Here is a 16,815-nt window from a genome sequence, read left to right as displayed (position 1 = left end):
TTTGGCCATTATTTCTTCAAATATTTTTTTTCCCCTTTCACTTTTCTCCTTCTGGGACTCTAACTACACATATGTTTAATCACTTGATACAGTCTCACATAGTGAGGCTTAATTAATTTTTTCAGTCTTTTTTCTCCATTTTGCTTAGGTTTAGATAGTTTCTATTTTCCAGTTGATAATCTGACACAGTTATGATTATAATTATACAATTACAATCTGGTTATCCAGTTGTGTTAGTTTTCTGCAGCTGCCGTACCAAAGTACCACAAGCTGGATGGCTTAAAAAAAACAGACATTTATTGTCTTACAGTTCTGGAAGCTGGAAATCTGAAATCAAGGTGTCAAGAGGGCTATACTCCACTGAAATCTGTTGGGGAGAATTTTTTGCTGTCCTTTCTACTTCTTGTATTTGCTGACAATCCTTGGAATTCCTTATCTTGTAGATGCATTCACCAATCCCTGACTTCATTGTCCCATGGCCATCTTCTCCCTGCATGTCTCTTGCCTCTTTTTATAAGAACACCAGTCATACTGGATTCAGGTCCCATTCTACTCCAGTATAATCTCATCTTAACTAATTACATGTGCAATGACCTTATTTCCAAATTAAGTCACATTCTGAGGTACTGGAGGTTAGGACATATCTTTTTGGGGGACACAATTCAACCAGTAATGTTTTCATTTATATATACTTTTTCACCTCTAGAAACTTCTTTTCCTTTTTTTAAAAAAAATATGTTTTCAATCTCTCTCCTCATATTACAATAGCTGTTTTAAAGTCATTGTCTGCTAATTCCGTCAGCTAAAAACAAAACAAAACAACAACAAAAAACAAACATTCACCAGATCAATAACTATATCAGGTGCCAGAGAACGTGTTGATTTGTCCCAGCAAAGAAACTACATTTGTGACAGCAAGTGCAATTTGAGTCACTGTCTGATTAAGTTATGGTCATACACTGTCATTCTCCAGACTCCATCTTTCTTATGCACAGGCTTAGAAGGTTATTTGAATAGGGGTGTGTTAAGAATCACCACTATATGCATCCTTCAAGTCCTTGATGATGGCACTTATCTCTACAGTCCTTCCAGGAATGTGGTATTGCTTTTGGTTTAATAGTTTAGTAGGTAGAGGGAAAGTTCTAGGGGTTCCCACTTGGCTTTTCTTGTCATAATAGCCCTCACTCCCTAGATCAGAGAACAAATATGGGGGTTCTGCCAGTTGCTGAGTATATATATCCAACTACGCCTTCTGGAATTTTGGAAATAACCATGAGGTGATTTTAGAGATCCACAGGTCCATTGTGAGACAGACCTGGGCTAAAATTGCATTGATTGCCTGGCCTCCATTAGCCTCTACTCTAACTGGTGAGCCACAGTATCTTTGAGTCTCAGGAATTAATGTCAGTCCAGAGTAGGTGTCCATCAGTTTCCCCCCAAACCTGGTTATTTTCCCTTCTTCAGTGCATACTCGCCATGATAAATGGCTGTGGTCCCTTTGAGGAAAGCCAGGAAGAAGAATTACAGTATAAATTGCTGGCAGCATATCAGGGGCCTTCCTCGAGCTGAATGCTGGCTTCTCCTAGAGGTACGCCATATCCCAGGCTACCATTGTCCCGGATGTCCTCACAACTGTATTGATGTTTCTATATACCCCACCCAAACCAAGCTTCTATTTCAAGGTGAGAGACCGTGGTGAAATGCAATTACGTGAGTCTGCCCTCTTCACCCTACATCATCATTTCTTCTCCTCACAGTCCTGCAAGCTGCATTATGCAGGCTTTCTGCTTTATTTTCCTCTATGAAAGGGCCTTTTCCTATAGCATATCCATCTCTGGGTGACATCGAAGCCTTCTCCTCTCCCTAGTCTACAAAGGCTGATGGGAAATAATGCAGATGGGCTTGCTTACATACTGGGAAAGATGCAATAACATTATCCCCATTACAACTTTATTAAAGCATTTACTGTACTTTCTTTTGATTTAAAGTAGACTGTGTACTCTTTAAGAGCAAGGACTTATATTTCATCTTAGTATCTTATGCCTACTATAATTTTGGCTCATGATAGGCACTAATTAAATTTTGTTGAATGCAGAACATGAATGCTTGAGTGAAAATTTAAACTTGCATTATTATCAGCAAAAAGCCTGAGTTCTAATTACAAAATTAGGATGATTACCCTGGGTTTGCAGTGACTGTGGGCAACTGTGTTGAAAATGTTTCTCTAGGGAACTAACTAAATCAGGAATCCTTCAATTTAGCCCAAGAAAGAAAGTCTTGATACCCTGAAAGCAATTATGTGAAGAAGGAGGAAGCAGAGCTATTAAAACAGAGGTAGCCTGACATCCCCAGCTTTTGGAGGACAGAACTCGGAGAAACTCTGATAGTTTTAATGATTCCACGTTTGAAGTCTGATGTTCTGTGAGTGATTCACCCTTAGCATATTTAAATTTATTAACTCCTTTGCTTCTGGCAATTTATTTTTGGAATTGTCTTCTTTATGATCCAGCTGGGGAGTCTGGTAAGTAAGTCTACAGCCAGGTCGGAGTTCTAGAATCAAAGAGAAATGTAAGAAAGAACTGTGTCCTCTCCTATGTCTAATTCCCACTCATCCTATGCACCTTCTGTGGGTGGTTCAATTCCTACTGAAGAAAGCAACTTCAAAGTTGCTCTTTTCAGGAAACAGAGGAGGAATATGGGGAGAACGTATAGGGACGATGGTAGAGCTGGAGCTGCCCTTGTATAGCTACAAAATGCCCACCACTTGGGGACATACTATATCCTTTCTTCATTTTAATTTACTCCAAGGCAGAAGGAGGCACTAGCAGGAAGAGATCTCTGTTTCTCCCCTTTTATTTCACTCCAGTTTCTCCTTTATTGTGCTTCAGACTTTCTACTCTTCCTCAGCTTCAGGGTGTTCGGAACAAAAGCTTCCATGACAGCAAGGAAGATGCGTATCTTATTCACCATTTATCCCCTGGGCCTTGTTCACATAAATAAAACATTAATATATTGGTTCAATCTAAACATTTAAATAAAAAATATGTATGCATTATTTTTAAAAAGGCAAGCAGTGCCGAAGAGTATAAAATATAAGATATTTTACCTCCACTACTTAACCGCCTCCTCATTCCCATACCACCAATAAAACCACCACACAATTCCTGGTTTTAGTTCTCCTGGTAATTGCCTTTATATTTATTGATTTATCATTATATAATGTCTTTGTGCATTATAAAATATGAGGAATTTGCTTTACTTATATCATCCTCCAACTCCGCGATCAGGTCTCAGTTTTTATTGCTATGTTACTATTTTGGACAGCAATGCTGGTTGAATGAGCGAGTGCACAAACCAGTTTCCTCTTTCATTTCTTTACCCAAACAATGGTACCCTTGTTTCCTTTTTTTTTTAATTGAAGAATAATTGACATGCAATATCCTATTAGTTTCAGATGTACATGACAGTGATTCAATATTTATATACATTATGAAATGATCAACCCAATAAGTCTAGTAACCATCTGTCAACAAACAAAGTTATTACAGTTTTAATGACTATATTCCCTATGCCATACATTACATCCCCATGACTTATTTATTTTATAACTAGAACTTTGTATCTCTTAATCCTGTTTACCTATTTCGCTCATCCCCAACCCCTCCTTCCTTTAGTAATTGCCAGTCTGTCTCTTGTATCTATGAATCTGTTCCTGTTTTGTTTTGTTTGTTCATTTGTTTTGTTTTCTAGATTCTACACATAAATGAAATTATATGATATTTGTTTTTACCTCTCTGACTTATTTCACTTAGCATAATAACCTCTAGGTCCATCCATGTTGTCACAATTGGCAAAATTTCATTATTTTTTATGGCTGAGTAATATTCCATTGTGTGTGTGTGTGTGTGTGTGTGTGTGTGTGTGTGTATACACACAATGATGGACACAGGTAGCTTTCATATCTTGGCTACTGTAAATAATGCTAAAATGAACATAGGGGTGCATATATCTCTTCAAATTAGTGCTTTCATTTTCTTTGAACAAATACCCAGAAGTGGAATTCTGAATCACATGGTAGTTCTATTTTTAATTTTTCATCTTGGTGAGGAAGATTGTCTCTGAGCTAATATCTGTGCCAATCTTCCTCTATTTTGTATGTGAGATGCCACCACAGCATGACTTGATGTACAGTGTTTAGGTCTATGCCCAGGATCCAAACTTACAAACCCTGGGCTGCCAAAGCAGAGCATGCAAACTTAACCGCTACACCACTGAGCTGGCCCCTATTTTTAATTTTTTCAGGAACCTCCATATTGTTTTCCGTAATGGCTGAACCAATGTACATTTCCACCAACTTTGTACAAGGGTTCCCTTTTCTCCACATCCTAGCCAACACTTGTTATCTCTTGTCATTTGATAATAGCTATTGTTACAGGTGTGAGGTGATATCTCATTGTGGTTCTGCTCTGCATTTCCCTGACTGTTAGTGATGTTGAGCATCTTTTCATGTGCCTGTTGGCCATCTGTATTTCTTCTTTGAAAAAATGTCTATTCAAATCCTCTGCCCATTTCTTAATCGAGTTGTTTGTATTTTTGACATTAAGTTGTATAATTTCTTTATATATTTTGCATATTAATCCCTTATGAGATGTATGACTTGCACATACCTTCTCCCATTCACTAGATTGCCAGTAGTACCCTCATTTCTAAACCACTGGAAGCCAGCCTTCTGCCAAATGGTGACAGAGTTTCCCATGCCATGCCATTTGGTTTTTGTGCTTGTAAATCCTCTCTAACATGTTCAGTGATCTCCTGATTAATTGTAAAAGATTACCTTTCTCAGAAACATCTGAGTTTAACAGGTCTCAAAGCCACTAGCTGCAGAAGGAGGTCCTGACACTGGAACTTTAAAACGTTTAGGCTTGCTGTTTAAATCCTCCAGGATGTCTTGTAGCTTCCTAGCGAGCCGCCGACTTGGGGCTGGGCAAGACTAAGACAGTGGAACTTATGCTTAGTGACTATGGATCATCCACTGTTTTTATTATGTCTGTCTTCTGAGACTTTCTCTTTGGCTGTTGTCAGATGTATCAAAACAAAACATCTCCAGGAAAAAATATCAAAGGACCTAAAATTAATGTGTTATTTCAGATTTCTTCTAAGCCAGCAAAAGAACGTCCCTCTCTGACTAACGTCCGATAATTCGAGCCTCGCAGGCCAGCCCCCTTAACGTGCTGATTTAGGGCCCCTGCCCGTTTTCCTCTCTCGTCTTTTCATCTTTGTCTCTCTGATGCAATCAGCATGCTGGCCTTAGGCTCACCTCGGTTTTGTTTTATTTTTTAAGGAAAAAAAAACCTTCTTGGTTTTTCAAGTGAGTTTAAGATTCAACTCTTCTGCTCTTTTACCGCAGATTCCCTAAATCTTAGAGTTTGAAAGTTTTTATTTAAATCGTGACTTAGAGTGGGTCACAGCAAAGTAAATTCTCATCAACGATGTACTTTGGTAGCACTGTTGATTCTCAGCTGTGGTGTCCTAGGGAAAAAGGAAAAACTTTCAGCTCAGAATTGAAAAACTTTGCTGGGGTCCTTGATGCACTATTCACTTGCTGTGTGACTATTGTGTTGAGGCAGGTCACCTCAACTGTCTGAGCCACAGCTCTCTACTGAGCAATGAAGATCATAACACAGTACTTAGCTCACAGAGCTGTTGCACTGGTGCATAATAGGTGCTCAGTAAACTTAACTCATCTCTAACTTTTGTGTCTACAATCAAATTTTTGATCTTGTTCCCCAATTCCTACATGGATTTTCTTATCCCAGTTGATGGCAACCCCAATCTTCTCGTTTCTTATGTCATGCTTGACACTTTCTCTCTCAGCTCAAATCCAATACATCTGCAAATCCTCTTGGCTCTGCCTTAGGAATGTATTCCTAATCTGATACCTTATACCACTTCCCTCACTGCCACCGTTGTCTGAGCCAACATCACTTATCACCTCATTACCGCAATAGCCTCCTAACTGGTCTCCCCATTTCTACCCTTGCCTCTCTAGGGTCTATTCTCAACACTTCAGCCAGAGCAATCCTTTAAAAAGTGAGTCTGATCTGTCACTCCTCCACTCAGATTCAGCCATGGTTTCTTGTTAGGGCTGATCTCCAACTGGCTCACACCGGAACTGGGGTACCAGTTGTTATAATATTGAAATCCTTCTGTCCCTATCATGAGATAGCCTATCCTCAAAGTCCTCTTTCCTTGAAATTCCCTGGAATCCACCAGGGGGTCTCCCCACAATGCACCGACTCAAGGGATAATGCTTAGCACTTCAGAGGGACCTCTAGGACAGTACTTCCATCTTGTGGCCAGACATTCATGCTGATGGGTTGGTGTCTGAGCTGTACCTGCTGTTAAACATTTTGAATAACACCTGTGTTTGCCATCTCATTCAAAATAAAAACCAAGTTTCCACATTGCTGAGATTCTTTTCTACATTTTTGACTGCATCTCCTATTGTTCCAGCCTTGTTCAGTCCACACAAGTCATGAATGCCTCTTGGCATTTCCTAAATCAAGCTAAGTATGCTGCTGCCTCAGGGCCTTTGCACTTGCTCTTTCTGCTGCTGGTAATGTCCCTGAACCAGATTTCCATCTGACTAGCTCTTTTATCTCCTGCAGCTATCTTCTCAGTGTCACTTTCTTCACAAGGCACTTTCTGGCTGCCTTATGTAAAATAGAAACCCTTCTCCCTTCTCCACTGGTATACTCTAATCATTGTTCTCAATCCTTACTTTTTCTCAACAGCATTTATCTCCATCTGACAGGCTATATATTTTCATCTGTGTGTTCATTTATTGTCTGTCTCCCTTTTCCCCACCAACTAGAATGTGAGCTCCCTCAGAGCAGGAATTTTATCTGTTTTGCCGACTGCTTTATCTCTAATGCCTAGCAGAGTCTGACATATAGTAAGCCCTCAAAAAACATTTGTTGAAGGAAAGAACTACTCAGTGCCCAGTTTTCTCATTTGAATAACAAGGAAAATAATACATCCTAGATAAATTGTGAAGATTAAATAAATGAGAAAGGAGCTGGTAAGCTCGAAGGCCCTGAATAAAGGTTAGCTGTCATCAGTTTCCTCTTGTTGATAAATATTTTTGGACCACAGTCCCCCTCCTCCAACACTGTTGCCGACAAGAGTGTCCATGTTTGAAGGAATCTCTAAAAATTCTGCCCCGGTGTCCTGGGGGCCATAGCCCTGAATGGCCTATGGTTCTGCTTGTACCCTCAATCCTGAGTGGACCAGAGAGGTTTCTCAAGGCATCAGGACAAAGCAAGTGTGTCAGCAGCCATGGCGAGTGCATGACACATTCTTCCCAGCTCCTTAAAGCTTTCCTGTGGGCCCATGCAGGGAGGGGGGTGTGTCAGGAGTCACATGTGCTCTGGTGCTTGCATCAAAAAGCCCTATAAAGGGAAGATACATCAGAAGAGGAAGGAGTGGACACCTGCTTTATTCTCTGTATCTGGGAAGCGAAGTCCAACAGTAAGAATAGGTTGAGCATATGGCAGCGTCCACATAACTACATACAAAACACAGGGATGTTTTTAAAATGTAAAGATTTGCTTCAGGAGGTCATTTGGGAACCCTGGCTAAAGGTCATGGGGAAGGCAAGGAAAAGCATGCAGGAGCTTTGGTGGAAAAACGAGTAAATTTACTGAATCCCCGCATTACAGTTTCCAGTGAACTCTATTATCCATTCTCATTTCTTAACAAACAAACAAATATGGGGTCAGTCCAGTGGCTTAGTGGTTAAGTTCTCACATTGCACTTTGGCAGCCCGGGGTTCACAGGTTCAGGTCACAGGCGTGGACCCATGCACCGCTCATCAAGCCATGCTGTGGCGGCATCCTATGTACAAGGCAGAGGAAGATGGGCACGGATGTTAGCTCAGGGCCAATCTTCCTCACACACACACTCACACACACACACAAATACACACAAACCAAACAAATAAACACACACACAGTGAGGTGCACTGTGTGTTTGGAGTCTAGACTGTAGGCCTTACCTTCAAGGTAAACATACTCCAGACCTGTGAAGACTTGTGGTCCATCCCCCTGGAAGCACCATCCTTCTCTAGAACCTCACTACCCCTTTAATTCACAAAGGGAGTTGGTGTCTTTACCATTCTGAGAGTAAAATAAGTAAAGAGAAAACACTCTTACTAAAGTAATCTAGAGTAGCTTGCCTTGTGATAGAACCCCTTTTCCCTCTGTATCTGAGGAAGTGAGGGATTTTGGCATCTTCCCAGGATCCATCATGCGTATATGGCAAAACATCATGATTCTGGAGGCTGGAAGGCGAGTCCTGCTTCCCGAGCATGATTTCAGGGACTAGACCCCATCATTACCATGCATGCATGCACATTTGAGATAGGCATCCTTTCGCCAGTTATAAGATAAATGTTCAATTCTGCAAGGGTAGGGATCTTTAGATTCACACAATGATACATAGCTTTAAGTTAGTGGAAAATAACTTTGGAAAGCAGATCTTAGTTTCCATGTCATAAAAATATTTCTCTCTAGTATTTTGTCCTGACAGCTCAAACAAATATAATATGAGAATACTACCTGTGGCTTATTTTTTTTCTTTTGGTTTCTAATGCTGAATTTATAATCTTCTCTAACTTTGTGTGACCACACATATTTAAGATTCCTGTATCAATTTGACTCACTGCCACATTTCCTTCTGTGTTGAAAAGGAAGTTACAGACCTCAAATGGCTTTTACATTGTCTGTGTGATAAGTGCACTATACATATGGAATATCAGATGCCTCATTTCAAGGCTACTCTTGACATTGCTGCTGCTAATGATTCTTCCATTTGGGAATATTTCCATTCCGTACCCAAAATCTATCTTAAGCGGTGAGGAAAAGTGGTGAAAATCGGCACTACGCAGATGCCAGCAAGTTTCCCAGTTGGTTATGATCACCACATCCTTCCAAAAGGGATGACTGGGGGTGGGGGGGATGGAGGAAGAAATAAAAACAAATTTTGGCAGACCCAAGCTTAGAAGAAAAACAATACTTTCACCGAATTTAGCCTCTGCTCTCTGTCATAGAAAATTATAATAAGTACAAGAGAATTGCATTCAATTTTGGTCAAGTATTATTCTTGGAATACACATTAGTCAGAATTGGCCTCATTAGGAGGGCACTTTTTGAACAGCTATGTAGTGGTTCACAAAGCATGCAGCCTCCTGAGAGGGTGTGATTCGAAGTTTAACAAGCTTATTTCACATTCGATATCACTTACATTTCAAACCAGGACTCAAACCAGAGCTTATACTGAACCTTTAAATGACAAGAAGTGGAGTAAAACACATTTACATATAACCATACAATAACATTGTCAGAATTGCCACAACTCGTTAATTGCCAACATAGACCTACCAATCGACACTACAGCTCGGGCACTGAGCTTGTTGTTTTCCCCCTTCTTATAAGTCAGCATTTTCCATTGAACCTACAAATGAATTGAATTCACATACCACTCTACACCGAAGCACATGTTTTTATTTTGCTTCCCTATTTATAATCGCTATTTTGAAAACAACAATTGTGGTTTGGATTCACTGTGGGGCTGACTTTTACACATGTAAAGGCTCATGATTTTTTCTTTTTCCTCTGGAAGCTCTTAAATCATTTTTAACTATATAATCTGATTTGCCATCACCATCAGTATAAAGTAGGTAGTACAGCACACATTTCCTAACAAATTTAATAGGTGAGGAAAATGAAGGTAGAAGATGAGTAGCTTGCCCAAGCCAATAGTAACATTTTAGGGATATTGGATTGAGTTAAAACTAAGCTAAGGACTAGATCCAGAGAGTCATAGAGGAAAATCTTAGGTATTTTTTACGCAGAGCAAAAAGACTAAGCAAATTAAACCTTTAATGTATCCTGTATCTTGATACTAATGTCAATTTAGAAATCTGGTAACCAGAGCAGAGAAGCCGAAAGCTCAGATAATATCGAATCTGTTTACCTGAGAGAGTTGCTCTGGGAAGAACTCTGGAACCCTCACATAAGAGCAAAGGTATTTCCAGCTGATTTGGGCTTCTCCCTAAAAACATTGTTGCCCTTTATTTCTGCAAGGTAAACAAAGAAACGCTGACACTAAGTGCTGCCCAAACTGGCTATGTCTTCAAGACTGGTGCTGATCGCAACTCTAGCACCGAGGTACCTTCTTTGATGACTACTTACAGGAAAAAAATTGACCTCACTGAAACCACTTGATCTTTTGTCTGGATCTGAGGAGGCTGTGTAAGCTTACTTAAAGCTCTCTGGGTCGCTCCGAGGCAGCAGGGAGAATATGAGCAAAGCTTCATTACTTTATTGGTGCTGTCTTCCAAATCAGACTTTCTCACAGGATTCTAGCCTTTCTGGCCTAAACTAGGAAGTGCCCAGGTGTGTTTAACTCAGTACTAAAATTAAAATCTAGGAATGTTTTAGACCTCACATGTTCAGGTTCAATTTTATTTTGGTAACTAGGTTTCAGCCAGGTTCTTATTTCTTTTGAACCAGGTCATCCAGCCCCTGTTTTTCATCAAAGAATCTCAGTGAACTTAGATTTTTGATTCTCAGACACCCAACTCGCTGAACCACCCACCCTGCCTTAATGCCTTGCTATTTTATTCCATATAAGGCCTTGAAACATACTCACCTTACTCAGTGAAAATCCTTCTGGGATGGGGAGCTGCCAGAACATTAGAAATATGATCTAAAGTCGTTCTGTTCGAGGTTGGTCATATCCAGTTTAGAAGATATCAGGTATAAAATGAGAAAAAAATATTATCTCCCAACACTTATCAGATCATCTTCTTATAAGACTTTTTCTTGTTTAGTTTTTTAGTTCATTTCTTGGTTTTTCTGGAAAAAACGCTGCAGTTATGTTGCTCACGCAGCCAAAAATCTGCACTTAATTGGGCACATAAAAAAATAGCAGACAGGAAGTCTATTTCCTCACAGAGAGATATTGTGGTTTATGGACTCTGCTTTCATACTGCAAAGCCAGTGCATTATTTTATTTTTTAATACACTCCTGGTAAGATGTCCCTGGCAACCGTAAAGCTGTTTAAGTCCACACCAGAATCAGTATCAGCCCAGGTAGAGGTGCTTGATTACAAAATATTAGTTTAATCTGGGTTTGATTTTGAATCAAACTTAAGTTCTTAAATTTTTCTGGATGCTAGAGAAATAGAGAATTTAATATTTGTGTATGCACTGAAAAAGTGATAAATGTTCATGAGAGAAACCGGCCACATCCAACAAGCAGGGCTGCATTGACTCTCCACGGGTTCTGGGAAAACATTTAAGTTGCCTGTATAACTTCCCCCACACACACCCTTGATTCACTCCCTCTGGGAGCCAGAGAGTTCCTGAGGACTATCAAGTTACAAAGGGGAAGGAAGCCTTTATCAAAAGATTGAAGATGCTTACTTTTCCAGTTGTCTTTCCATCTCTTTATCACTATCCTGTACATTCTTCCTTTTTTCATTTATATCTCTCATATTTGAGTCATAATAATTAAACCCCCAAGAATACAAACTCAGAGTTTTAGAGTCTGGCTTCCCATTTATAGATGAGGAAAGTGAGACAAAAAGTAGTTGCATAATTTTTTTTTTTTTTCCCAAGGACATGAAACACCAGTAGCACAGACAGGATTAAATCCCGATTCTTCCCCGACACCACACTGCCTTTCTGGGTGAGTGGAAAAACAAAAATGAAAGTACTGTTCTCTTGTCACTTCGTGTGAGCTCTAAGACCGGGTACATTTGGTTCTAGGCCCTTTCTATCTGCTTGTCTTGGGCACAATGCCTCATAATTTGGAAAAATTATGTAAGCCCCCAATTTTTCCTAGGGCATGTGAGAAACTGCCATTTGTTTTTAGCAACGTAGTGTCATAAAGTTAGTGTGGGCCTAATCCCACTTAAAAGTTAGCTGAGAGCTTTGGTGTAATTGCTTTGCCTTTTAATTCAGGCTAAGCCACAGGTAATCAAGTCTTTCCTTAATACCTTGGGGTTTTATAGAAACTAAAACCCATCCGGTTGGTACAGGTATCACTAGCCTCAAACTGGAATTCTCTAATGCTCATGGTCAACTCAATCCAGGGAGGGGATTGACGTCACACTAGTGTTTGTGTAACTCTGTGGGATTAATTTTGACACTTTGCCTTCCAGAGAAGGTAAAATTTAGGGTCTTTCTCCAGTCGTTGCCCAATCCAGACTCAGATGGGAAGTTGATCAAGGGAGCCAGAGAGTTTAGACTCAATCTCAGTTTCTCAAACTTGTCTCTGATTCTTTGGCTCAGTCTTCAAAGGAATAAGCCAACAGGAAACAGATTGTCGCATACGGTCACGGTCATGGCTGGCTGTAGTTTGATTTGGGAAACAATTGCTATCCTTTGGTTGTTGTCTAGGAGAATCATGTGTGGGGCTGAATATCTCTACCAGCTGATCTGGAGTCTTGGGGAGTTGAGGGTGAGGAGGAGGTGCTTTCTTAGTTCTACAGGAAGGACTGTTCTGGATTTTCTTGGTGCTGGCTTGGTACCAAGTATGTCATATAGAAAGGGAAAAATCATGATAATTATTATCAAGTTCTTACCATGCATCAGGGCTGGTTCCAGAGTCTTCATCTTTATCATCTTCCCAATCACTGTGTGAGGTAGGTCTTATTATCCTTATTTTATAGGTAAAGAGGGAAAAAGTCAAGTTCTTTCCACCACCCTCCAGATAAAGTTCAAATCTCTTAACAGGAAGAGGCAGGGAAGGGTAGCGGTTAAGGGTACAAACTGTACAGCTGGGCTGCCTACCTTTGAATTGCAGATCTGCCACTTACTAGTTGTACAAACTTAGGCAAGTTGTTTAAGTTTTCTGTGCCTCAGTTTCTGCATCTGCAAGTGGAGACACAACCTGATGGGGTTGTTAGAGAGTGAAATATTTAGTAAATTTAAAGTGTTTAGAGCAATGCCTGGCCCATAGTTCTAAATGTTAGCTAATATTGTTACTATTACCATTATCATCACTATTATTATTTTTAGCAACAGAATGTGGAATGAGACTTTTGTTATCTCAAGATTTCAGCTAACGCCTCAAAGTTGGGAACATTAGATGATAGGTATCCCCACATTTTAAAGAGGAGCTGCTAGATCCATTTCTGCACTGCTACTGAAATGTAGCTGAGTGGTCCTGATTTCATCACCCCCTACCACTCATACAGAGAAAAGAATAGAAATTCAAGAATCCTCTGAAGTAGAGAATTCACGGGACAAGTATGTTTTCAGTATAGTGGGTAGTGTTATGGTATTTCCCCAAGTAATTGGCTCTAAACATTGTGAGGTCCCTGAAGGGAGACTGGGACCCCCTCCTCGCCTGGAGGCTTGCTATGCTGGTGCTGCTCTGGCATTGCCCCTGGAGCAGAATGTGAACAAAGAATTCTGGAAAGTCTGACAGCCTGGTGAACAGAGAGAGTCATGCTTGCTTCTTCCCTGGTGGATTCTTAAGGAGCAGCCCTCGTTGGTAGGGTGAGGAAAGACAACTAGACAGGCACAGCTTGTACTCCGGCTGTTCCATGTGGTGAAGACCTGTGAGCTTCCTGTTGGTCAAGTGGATGCCTTGAAAGCCAGATGGGTTTAGATCATCTTAAGATACTCGGCCCCAGGTGGAGGACTGTCACAGTGGGAGACTGGAGTTGTATGGCCAAGGTCAAGGAGAGGGTGACAGGCGGTGGGCTGGAAAGCTCATTAGCAGTGTGAACTGTGGCTGTAGAGTTTCCTTAAGACCCTACATCTCTGCCCCATGAGAGAGCAGCATCTTCATGCCCATGACAGCCAGCCAGTCAGCATAGTGTTCACGCTGAAGGAATGACCACAGCAGGACCAGTTAGGCTAAAAATACACTTCCATCTGTATTTCTCTATGCTCTTGCCTCCTCCTCTTGCCTGACCCTGGAAAGGAAATAGATGAAGACAGAAAGAAAAGAACATGATGCCTCATCCAACGGAGATCCCAAGCCACAGCTCAGGGCACTTTGAGATTGAAACTTTAATTTAGATTCCATAAGGCTTTTTTCTATCTAAAAGTGAATCCTAACTATTCTTTTAGCCATGAGCAACCTAAATGCTGGAGACTCTGCTTGAGATATCATCAAGGAGCAGGGAAGGGGTATCCAACAGAATGTGTTTAAATTTTTAATGTGAGCAATTAAATATTTTTAGCAACTTGCCCAAGACTATACAGCTTAAATGGCAGAATTTGAAAGTAAACCCATGTCTGATTACCAACACCATGGTGTTTTTACTACGTAGACTTCCCCCTGAAATTTTATGGTGGAATCAACCAGAAGAATTCTGTTAAAATGTGCTACAACTCTTGTAAAGGGGTTTGCTAAATTTGCATAACATATTCAAAATGCCTTACAGAAATAAACAGGAGAGATTAGAGATTTTGGCAACTCTTTAACATTTGAGGTGTGGTACCTCAGGGAAGACTATCTAACCATAGAAGAAGAGTTATAAGGGTGCCAGAACTAAGAAATCTATATCTGTATATATATATCTATTTCTTTCTTATACATATATAAGAAATATATCCATTTCATACACAAGCACACATGTATGTGTGTGTATGTATGTATACGTGTATATTCATATACAGTTATAAAAGCTATAGGATAAAAAAAGTGTAGGAATATGGAGGTCATCTAGTCAAACGTTCATTTTAAAGATGAAGAAACTAGACCTAAGGAGGTGAAGCTGTTTATTTAAATTCTCCAGAGATTAAGTGGTAAAGTCTTTTCTTTAATCCAAGTCAGTTACTCCCCTGGTTTCTGCAGCTGAGGTGCTGGGCAGAGCCAGAGAATATGTGTTTCTTGTCAAGAAACCACAAAAGAACCCCTTTCTAAAGTTCTGGGTGTGACTCTGCACCCTCCGATGGTTACATGGACAACCTCAAGCGAAAATATCCCTTATTGGAGGCTTAGTGAAAGGAAACAGGCTTTGCTGAGGAGTTGGAATAAGAGTGATAATTCTTGGTCAGCTCAGGCTAAGAGTTAATACATGCTTGTGGGCCTAAGGATGGCTTGGACGACTGTAGCTGTAAAATTGGGAGCTGAGGCTGTAGCTAGGATTAAGTGGATCACCCACAGGCACTCTTTTTACAGATGAGTGGGCTATGATGGAACACCCTTGTCAACGTGGGCTAGAAGAGTGTCTCCACTATAAATGAATCTTTCCCTTGGGAATCTAAATGACACTGATGTCCTTATAAAGACCAAAACCCTTAGTCTTAAAATCTCTATCAAGACCAGAGCCTCAGCTATGATTGCTCACATATGGAACTAAGCAGAAACAAATGGTCTGGAAGGCATTCTTATGGCTATAAAGGAACTGTATTGCCAAAGAAGCCAGAAAACTGGCCTGCCAAAACCTGTGGCACCTCAACCCGACTCCTGGATCTATAAATCGATATCGGCAAGAAGTGGAGTGTGGAAGTCGTGGTGGCCCCAAGAAAGTATACTCTCCAGTGTATGCTTCAGATGTGGCCAGGGAGACAATGGACAAAAGAAATCCTCCCAGAGCTACAGCCACAGCAGCCAGATGGGCTGACCGAACGACTCACGTCACTGGTAGGGTGGGAGTTTCCATAGATCCTTTCCAACTGGACTTGATAATTCTGACATTGATGACAGCTGTGTGTTTCCCATTTTCTCTTTTCCAATGGGAGTTTTATTTCAGTCATCCTGTCCCTACTCCTTCATTTTATATTGAGTATTCTGGGACAGATTACTAGTCTGTTAGTTACCAGCCACCATATTACAAAGAGTCACATTGGGACCGTTGATATAGAGGGCTGATCTCACCCAGAGAATCCTCAACTTTGATCTAGATGCAGGAACTGGATGAGGCTTTGGGATGAGATTCCTTGAGAAGGAAATGAGGGTATTCTCTATGGAGAATGAATAATGCAAACATAGCCAAGGGAATGGAATGTGACCAAGACTATTAGCTGTCCCTCAAGACCTGTCCTCTGGCCCCTTGTAGATAGTGTGGCTATGTGAAGTTCCAGCTAATGGGTTATGCACAGAAGTGAAGAACATAATTTCTTATCCACATCTCCCTTAATGGAGGGGTTGTGTTCTTCATCCTTCCTCCCACCCATTGCTTGGAATGTGGATATGGTGAGGACCTACCCAGGACCTTGCAGACTGAGAATAGCCCAGCAATTGTGGATCTCTCTGACAGGGACCTGGGTCCCCGGAAAATCTTGTGGAGCCTTGGACTACCTGCCTTTGGACAGTTACATGAGAAAAAATTTTCTATCTTCTTTATGCAACAGCTATTTTGAGCCTCTATTACGTACAGCCAAATCTTTATCCTTTCATTCATGCTGTCTTTAATGTAATCTTTAATACATATTGTCAGGGAGTTTACAAACCAGACCCTTCATTCGATTCCTAAACATTAAGATCAGTTTCCTATACATTTTGAACTAAACAATATGAAGCTAAAATGTAAACTTTATGAGATCAGAGACCTTGCCAATCTTGTTCACCACTGTATTCCTGGTGCTTAGTACACACTCAGTCTTTGTTCCTTTCCTCCATGCTAGTAACTGGTTATTTAGTTAACTAATTCAGAAATGTTTATTAAGTACCTAGTATATACAAGATTCTGAGCTTAGAAATAATAATAATAAGAAGAAGAAGCATTTATCAAACACTTACTGAGTACTAGGCATCACTCCAAGTGTTTTACATGCACAGTATTTA

Source organism: Equus quagga, chromosome 1 (assembly GCF_021613505.1).
Source record: "Equus quagga isolate Etosha38 chromosome 1, UCLA_HA_Equagga_1.0, whole genome shotgun sequence".
NCBI classification, from domain to species: domain Eukaryota; kingdom Metazoa; phylum Chordata; class Mammalia; order Perissodactyla; family Equidae; genus Equus; species Equus quagga.
This window is presented reverse-complemented; position numbering follows the sequence as displayed.